Genomic DNA, 9,078 nt, shown 5'->3' on the forward strand with positions numbered 1-9,078 from the left:
TCTATAATGCATCTTGAGAAGCCACGTGCAGTCTGATAGGAAAAGACATGCTACATCTTTAATGCTGGTTCACAATTTGTGCTGCTACAAAGGGTAACATACAGCACAGAAGCAGATAAGATGCAGCATCTACTTGAGGGGCCTTCCTGACTTCCCAAAGTGGAGGCTCACACAATGAATTACAGCCCTCCAGGCACTACACATTCAGCTAATGGCTTTTCGAAGGATGTTTTCTAGGCTCTTTCAAGGCTGAGCTGGGGCTCAGAGGGTAACTAGAAATCGAGGAAAGGCAGGAGGCGGTGGCGAGGACATTTTGAGGAGTGCTTTGGCTTGAGTACCAGCTTGGGGAGTATTTGTTACTCACATGACCGCATGGAGGAACAGAGGGATGCATAGGCTAAATGGGAGACCCCATGGGGATTTGGCTGACATTGAAATTATGGCAATTCAAGTAAACAAAGACCACATCAGACCTTTATTTAAAACAGTTCCACCCCTGGGTACAATTGACAGCCACATAGCCCCAGCACTGGGCCATCGGCCTCAGACAATGCTGAGTCCAAAGGGGAGCCCTACAGCCAAAGGTGGTTTTGTCAACACTGATCTCTTCTTCAGTCAAATGCACCTCACTATTTCTTTCCTCTATTTCAGATTGCTGAAACAATGTGTTTGCAATAACAGTGCCAGTTTTCATGAGGAAATTTCTGAGATGAAATATTTCAAACCCTCTCCTTCTGAGGAGCATTTGCTGTTTTGGCTCTCCAACCCACCTTGGCACAGAGCTGATGTACAGTGAAATATCAGATTTCCTCAGGAGAGCGAAACGATTACTCTGCACTCTTCAGAACCAAGTGCTGTGTTTTACAGAAGCTCCACAGCAAACTCCCAGCTCCTGGAGTTTGCCACCTTATTGCCTTGCAACCCCAAATGTTACTCTTCTCCTTGGAGACCTCAGAAATTGCTTCCTCTGCAGCACATTGTGCAGCAGAGATGCGCTTCCACCTGGCACAGGGGTCCCTCTGGCACACTACTGTTTGCGATAGACAGCACATCACCTTGGATTTAAATCTATCCTTGGGAAAAAAATACAAATAAAGAAGTTTGAGGTGAAGACTCCAGAGAATGGAAAGCCCAGTTTCCTCCCAAGTGATCCTGTCCCTTTGGCCAGATTTTTCGACACTGCAAAAGTTTTAGTGCGGGATCCAGCTTTCAATGTCCCTGTCAAAGAACTTTTTTTTTTTTTTTTTTTTTTTTTTTTTGGCAGCAGTTGTCACATTTTTGAAAGCTGCTCACCAAAATGAACCCATTCAGAAACACTCCTGTGTTGTTGAAACTCTGCCTATATCAGCAAATACCCTCCACATCTCCCTCCCCAAAACTATCATCTGCTTTCTTCAGTCTCTCATCTTCCTAGTAAAAACAGATAATGGGTGTACAGCAGATGGCCATTAAGTATTTTCAAAATATTTAAGGGAAGTGCGTATTTGTATCACAGACATTTTCATTTCCTACACAGACCCAGATAACCATGTCTGGAGCACAAAGCTTGATCTTCAATTTTAGTAAAGGAAAGCACAAAACCTCCTGCTTACTTTCCTTGATGTGCCAATTATGTTTCTAATAAAAATATTTTGATTTTAATAAACCAATAAAGAGAGGGTAGTCACTGAATATCTTTTGAGAGTAATGGGACAACCACGAGCAGAAAGACATGAAGATGAGCTCTAGTAAGCGAAAGATGATGGTTTTCAGTAAGGCACTCATGCTTTGTGTCAAGAAATGTTTCTGGCACTGACTTCCATCTGGGAGGGAGGGGAGCTTGCTGCTGAACTTGCCGGGAGCTGTCTGCAGGAGAGGGATCCAAATGTGCTGAAAATGCCAGCAGGCAGGCTGTGGGCTGCTGGCTAGTGGATACTGTGTGTGTGATGGTTGCTGCTTATCCTACTTCAGGTCTTCAGTAACCGATTTGAGGGAGGAGGAAAATTGCACAGTAAAGACATATGTTCACAGCTGTACAAGGGGAAACACTCAGAACATGGGTAGGGAAAGAAGGGAATTGAGAAATTAAAAGGAGGCTTGGAAGGAGGCAGTGAGTGTCTGGGGAGAGGGCCTTGGCAGGCTGATATGGGAGAGCAGGCAGCAGCAGAGGCTGAGAGGGGCACCGGTGGCCCCTGGTACTATAAGACCCAGAGCAAAATCACAGCAAGAAAGCTATTAAAAATTATCCACCAGAGAGGTAAGAGTGACTTCTGCACCTTGCAACACAGCTCAGAGGATGCTACCAGACAGACTGCCAGGACTGACTGACGGATGAAGAACGATGGGCCGCCTGGCCTGAACACGAGGAGGAGACAGGGGTCATTAGTACCACACATTCCAGGGTGAGTGTGTCTCAAAAGAGTAACAATAGGGGATATGGCTGATGTGTCGGGATAACATGGCTGAGGCCAGGGCTGAAACCTCCCTCCGATAGATGATGTAGAGATCCGGTTCCAGAGGGGCTAGAAACGTTTCCCGCTCCTCAATCCCTGGGCTGGCAGCGTGCGTGCGCGCGAGCACCTGCATTCGCACGCACCGAGCAGCGTTCGCAGACCAGGGCTGCGCCTCGCGCACAGCCCCGTGGGGACTAGGGCCATAAAAATAGAGAGAATATTAGAGTGGGACTGCAAGGAAAGCAAGGAACAGGTGTAGGGATGCAGGGAGCTGCAGAGCCCAGGCGATTCCATGGTCATCTCCAAACCAGATTTGATTTATCTGGATTCTACAGTGAATTTAACTGGGACTTTATTGCTAGGCTTGGGGGAAGAGGAATGAAGCAGTCAGATGAAAGCAAGGAAGCTGTAAAAGACAAAATTGGCTAAGAGCAGACACTCTCCATCCTCATTACAAGCGTGATTGGATGGCATGCATAACCATTAGCCCCATGGTGCTAGTCTGTGTAATACTGGCACCAGGTAACAGCAGTGAGCTGCGATTAGGTGCACAGGGAAGATGTATACATACAAATGTACACACACAGCTTGAGCCCAGAGCGGGGGCACACTGAGGAGGAGGCCGTTTTAGAGCATTGGCTGAGCTGGACTATTACTGCAGCCAGGCTGAGCGGTATTGCAGAGGCTACTGCTTGCTGCTCCACAGCAAATCGCCTCTCCCCTGTGTGCAGCCATTCCCAAAAACTCTCCACAAGACAGGGGCTCTCCCATGCTCTCTGCACCAGCTGCACCGTTCCCTGGAAGAACAGGAAAAGCAGAACTATGCTATTTACTCAGAGCTTCTCAAAGCAAGTGCTCTATGAAAGGAGTCAAAATAAGGCATGAAAACGAAAATGTACCAAATTCAGCTGTGTGCTTCATGCATCCCATCTTCACATCTCTTCCCCACTGGGTTGGTTCAGGTGCCTGCAGGACCAGCCTGGAGTTTTTTCCCTCCTTCCCTCATGTGGAAGGTCTGTGCATTACTGGCAGGAATGGGCAGCCCTCAATGGGACACTCAGCGCAGATGCTGGCTATGATAAATCCAGTTAAGAATAAATTAAGTAGCTTTTCCAGGAATCAATCACAATTTAACTGCCATGTCAAGCAAACACTGTGCATTGCTTCCTGGGCTCATTAGCAGGTTCTGGTTGGATCACATGTTCCCAGACTCTCAAGAGAGAGGGCCCATCCAGGCCAAGGACTTTCCTGAAGTATTTCGTTTTCTCTGGGCGAACACTGAGGGATGTCAGCATTCCCACTGCTGGCCCCACTGTGCCAGCACTAGCCAGGGTCCACGCTGAGCAGAAGTGCAGGACTCTCTGTGACCCCATGGCCAGTGCCCTTCACTGAGCCCTGCTCGAGAGCCCTCAGGAGTTGCTTTGGGTCTTCTGGACTGAGGCCCAAGCCCTGCCAGGCAGCCAGGGAGGCAACGTCTCTGCCTTTGGGCAGCAAAGTCTGTAATTCTGCCAGAGCGAAAACCAGCAGGCAAGGCTGGAAAAGCAAAGGCAAAGAATTACCAGAAGGAAAGCTGGTATTTGGAAGAAGAGAACACCAGGGAATTAAGGAAGGGCTTTGAAGGGTCTAGACCATGTAATTAGAGGGGGCAGATTGGGCCACCTCAGCCATAGAAATAGCATAACAGTGTTGGTAGTCATAATGAGCCATGATTTTCAAAGTCATGATCACCTAAGGCTTAGGTACGGCTCAAGGCAAGACAAAATTGCTTTTATTAGACCAAAAGACAGTGCTGCAAAAAAGTCATGCTCTTGTGAGCACCCAAGCAGTCTTAGTCTCTAAGTTGCTGCTCCTTTTTCAGACTCGTGGACAATGTGCCTGATTACAGAGCTGCTTTCCCCAGGAGTCTCAATTAGACTAACGAAGCCTTCACCCGTCCCTGCAAAGGCTGCCTTGCCGGGAGCGTGAGGCAGGAGGCCGGTGGGTGATGAAGCAGGGGGCTGGCACAGGGGGAGGGCAGCTCTCAGTGAGGGATGGAAGGGAGAGTGATGGAGCAGCGATCCAGGGAGCTGTGATCACCAGAGAAACTAAGGAGCACGGCACAGAGGGGAAATGGTAAGCAAGAGACAGAGTGGGGGGAAATCAAAGCAACTTCTGAGCCGGGCACGTAGCTGGGCTATAGCCCGCAGGATGGAGAAGAAAAGGATTGAGGAGTTCTGTGTAGCGGAAGGAGTCACTGAGGCCTTGGTTGGGAGAAGGAAGGTGCCACAAAGCCCATGGACATGGTTTAGAGGAAGGATGGCTGAGAGCATTCATGATGAAGAGCAGCTAATTCACAGCTTTGAAGCAACCTGTTTGATGGAGCGGGAAAGCAGTGAGAAAACCACTTGTTCTGATCTCCTAACAGGTAGAGCCTGCACTGCAGCGAGGGGCTCCCGGCTCCAACAGAGACTAAATTGGTCTGAGAATTGGGATGCAGTGGGCTGCTTTTCAAGGTTCACAAGTCAAATTGGGCAATTTCCAGGTAGAAATCGAGTCTTTAGTCTCCTTGATAAAACATTTCTCTGCAGCAGTGTGTCAGCCCAGCTGTGTTCAGAGCCAAGGCACTACTCCTAATGGTGAGACACCACAAATCCCCCCCCAGCTCCAGTGGGGAATAAGCCAGGCAGCGCTGGGAGAACCATTCAACGGGGTCTGCATGGACACAGGCTGTCCTGCTGCCCGACCTTCCAGCTCTGGTACAGACACGCTGCCCTGGGGCACCAGGGGAGCATCCTTCCAAAATACAAAAACAGACAATCAAGCCAAACCAAACCAAAAAAAACACCCACTGCCCCAAACTCATAATATAACAAACCTCATGATGCGGGGGGCAGGTGAAGGTCGCAGAAGAACAGGCAAATCGACCATGTCCTGCTGCATCCTGTGCTCCCACCTGTGCTATGCATCTCATAACCCCGCGGGCAGCATCCTGTCGCGTGGTGCTGGGAGCCTGGCTCGCTGCCACCACGTCCCTAGGGACGCCTCAGGCCCCGGGCCTGCACCCATGCTGGCATTTGGGGAGGCGGCCACTAGATGTCTCAGGTGCTCTACCCGGTGCAGGGTGCCTCTGCCGCACAACCCACAGCAGGTTCCCAAAGTCGTGTGGGGTGCCAGAGCCCCCGCGCGCCGGCAGGGCATGAGGCTGCCGGGAGCTGCGGGCGCTGCAGGGCGTCCCAGCAGGGCTGCACTGCTGCGGAGGCCACGCTGCGTCTCCCTGCCCACGTTGCCACAGCCGCACAGTCCTGAGGGGCCCACAGGTCGGGGCTGGATGGCAGCTCCTCATGGGCCTGTCTGCTCGCTGCCGGCCCAATCTGCACTCAGCCGGGCCCTGAGCTCCAGGCAGCGCCGGGGCTGCTGCTGCATCCCCCCAGGCCCAGCAGTGGCAGCCGTGCCGGGGCAGCCCAGCCATGCCCGCGCCAGGGCGGGCAGGATGCCAGGCCCTGGGCCTGCTGCCTCGGCTGCAGGGAGCATGCGGGTGGAGCGGGGGCGGAAGCGATGTGAACACATGGTTGTGTGGGTGGCTAGGTGTAAAATTAGCAGGTTTGGACTCCCTCAATGTGCCTTTTTTTTTTTTTTTTTTTTTTAGCTGGAGAGGCACAAATAACTGAAGTGAGTATCAGGAATTTCCACAGGCTGTGCTGGGTGCGGGTTTCCCCTCGGCACTGCTGGGGAGCAGCCCGTAAGGAGAGGGCAGTGGTGATGGGTGATGGGGTGCCACCAAAATGCAGGAGCGTGAGGTGGCCGAAAAGGCCATGAAGGTTCCTGGCATCAGCAGCATGGGGTGGGCAGTGTGGTGGAGAGGGCAGAAGTGCCCCAAGCAAGGGCCAAAGGGGAAGGCCAGGACAGACCTGGCCAAGAAGATCATCGTAGCTTGGAGGGCCTCAGCTGGGCTGCGCCCGCACAATTTTCTCCAGTTAAGTGAGCCAGAACAGCCCCCCAGGACCACTGAGGGCAGGGATAGAGATGCAGATAGCCCTGCAGGAGCGTGGCTGCGGGGTCTGCATCCAAATAGCCCTGGAGCAGCCTGGAGCAGCAAGCCCTAGCAAGGGGCTTTAAAGAGCACATCATGCCAGTCAGAAATGCTTGATTGCTCTGATTGCTGCTTTTGGAGGCTTCTCCTATTATTGTTTGGGGAACAAACAGGATCTGGTGTTTTTCTGCTCTGAGAAAGCAAAGGTCAGGGCAGTGAGTTTGGCACGGAGAGGCTGCTGGGGCTGTCGCTCCATCACCAGCCCTTGGCTCCTGAGAGGAGTCTGGGGGACTACTGGGTTCAGACCGCCCATCTCAGCCCGAAATGCCAGGTCAGGACATGCGGGACACGGGCAAGGGAAATTCAGCATCTGCTGCAGAATCCAAAGCATCGGCCTGGGGAAATGTGGCGCAGGCTTCAAACTTGTCCTTGCTCAGCTCAGAGCTACCCTAAGGAAATCCCGCGGCTGCTTGCGTGCAATACTGTCTGGAGAGCACCGGGACAGAAAGAGCATCTCAGGAGGTGATGGGAGAGAGCGGAACGGCCTCCTACTGCAATGCAGAATGCAGTGCGGCGCTGCTGGGAACCTGCGTTGCTGGACCCCTGGCTCCAGGAGGAGTGGACGCTTCCAGCACCGAGGCAGACCAGTCCCTTGCCATGACCAGGCTCCCACGCAGGGTGCCCATAGGGGCGCCAAGCCCATGCCAACAGGAGCCCCTCACAGAGTTCACCCAAGAAGAGGTTATTGCCAGGACGTTCCTGCTACTGCTGGAAGAGGCACGCAAGCTTGTGCTTGCGGATTGTAATTTTACTCATGGCTGATTTTCCTGTGCTAATGGTAACAATCTTCAATTCCTTGTCAGGTTTTCTCCATCGCTATTTATACCCAACATTATACTGAATATAGCGAGAATCCTAGACAGCTCCAGGCTCTTCTCTGCAACCCTCCTACTTCACCCACAGCAGCCACCCGTTGCTGCAGTCCACCATATCTCCTGCCCACGACATCCCTCAGGACACTGCCCTTCCAAGGCTGTCACTGGGCTGGTGCTGCCCTGGGCCCCGCACCCTGTCCTCCCCACTGCTGCATACCCCTGAACTGGGCCTGACTGCCTTATCCGGTGGCAGGGGCGATGTCACCTCTGGGAAGCAGCAGCTGGAGACGCCAAAGTCGTGTTCGGCATCCCCATGCCGTGCTGCTTCACCGTGGGCCCCCCCAGCCTGGCCTGCCCCTGTGCTGTGCCCAGGGCTTGCATGGCCTCAGGACTCACCCGCCACAGGCTCGGCTCAGAAACTCGCACAGAAGAGATCTGGCAACTCAGACCCCGCTTGCTCCCAGGGGAGTGAGCTCCGAGCGGGGCAGTGCAAGGCGAGGAGGGGGTACAGCACACGGTTTGCAGCAGGGGCTGGGGGGCATGCTGGGCTGTCCCACCGCTTTCAGCTCATAGATCAGCTTAGCTGGAACTCGCAACTTCATCCTCAGGCCTCGACAAATCTATCACTCGAGGCAGGCTATGCAAAACAGTTGTTAATGACTGCTCATTTGTCTCTGTTTAAAGCATATACATACTCAAATGATTCATAACCATTCCGAAGGCTAGTGCACGCTGCTACTTCCCCACCATTCTATTTATTTTATCCACTGTCTGCCTTATTTCAGCTCAGGGCTATTTCCACCTTGCTTACTGGGCCCTGGCTGTGCCAGGGATTCACAGAACTCCTGCACAGTTCAGATGTTTAATTCGTTTGCCAATAATCTGCTCTCTTTAAAAATGAACTTATACTGTGGACATGACACATTTCTAGCTTACTTTTCCAAACTCCAAGTTTCCAAACACAGCCTACATTTTTCACAGGTGCAGTAAGCTGATCTCCTGTTCCAAAGAATAAACAGATTTCTCCATTCTCATTCTGGCCAAGATCCACAGCCTGAGACAAACTTCAAGGTATTAAATCATTATCCAGGTCAATAGTTGCAAGCCAAAGAAAATGTTGAGCCCCTCTTTAATACTTGTTATTGCCAGAGAAACTAAATCATCAGACAGAGATTTGCCCTCTGTGTTTAAAAAGGCAAACCTGATACTCGTGGGAGCTATCAGGATGCTGTTTGCTCCCATGAAACCTCCAGCCCACCTGTAACTGTCTGAAGGGCCTTAGGATCATCCTGCAGGATGTTTGACCTGGAAAACCAGGCTCCTGTGCTTGAGGCTGGTTCAGCAGTGTGGTCTGGGAGCAGGGAGCGTGGCAAGGCGACCCGCACTGCGTGTTGCAGGCAGCAGATGCGGTGCTGCTTGGCATGAGCATCACCGGTGATCCAGCACGGTGTAATTAGTGGCCGTCACAGATGATGCAAAAGCAGGCAGAGCTGCAGCACTCCGGAGTGGCTATAAAAGCGTTTATGCAGCATCATCTTTCTGCAGAAGTCCCTGAGCCTGGTGGGGCTACCTTGCGCCCGTCCTGGTCTGAGAGTCCCATCAGGTGCTTCCCTTTTTGCATGCACATGGAAACTGGGAAGTTTGCCTCCCATCAGCCTGTGTGGTCAAGGCAACACCAGCCTGAGCTGCCCACCTTGGGACCCAGGGCCAGCAAGACATGGCCTTGCAGAGCGGGGTGCACACACGTCCTGGCCAAAGTGTG

The sequence above is a fragment of the Tinamus guttatus genome, unplaced genomic scaffold (assembly GCF_059628265.1).
Source record: "Tinamus guttatus ecotype Peru unplaced genomic scaffold, ASM5962826v1 Tinamus_guttatus_pri_ptg000327l, whole genome shotgun sequence".
Lineage (NCBI taxonomy): Eukaryota > Metazoa > Chordata > Aves > Tinamiformes > Tinamidae > Tinamus > Tinamus guttatus.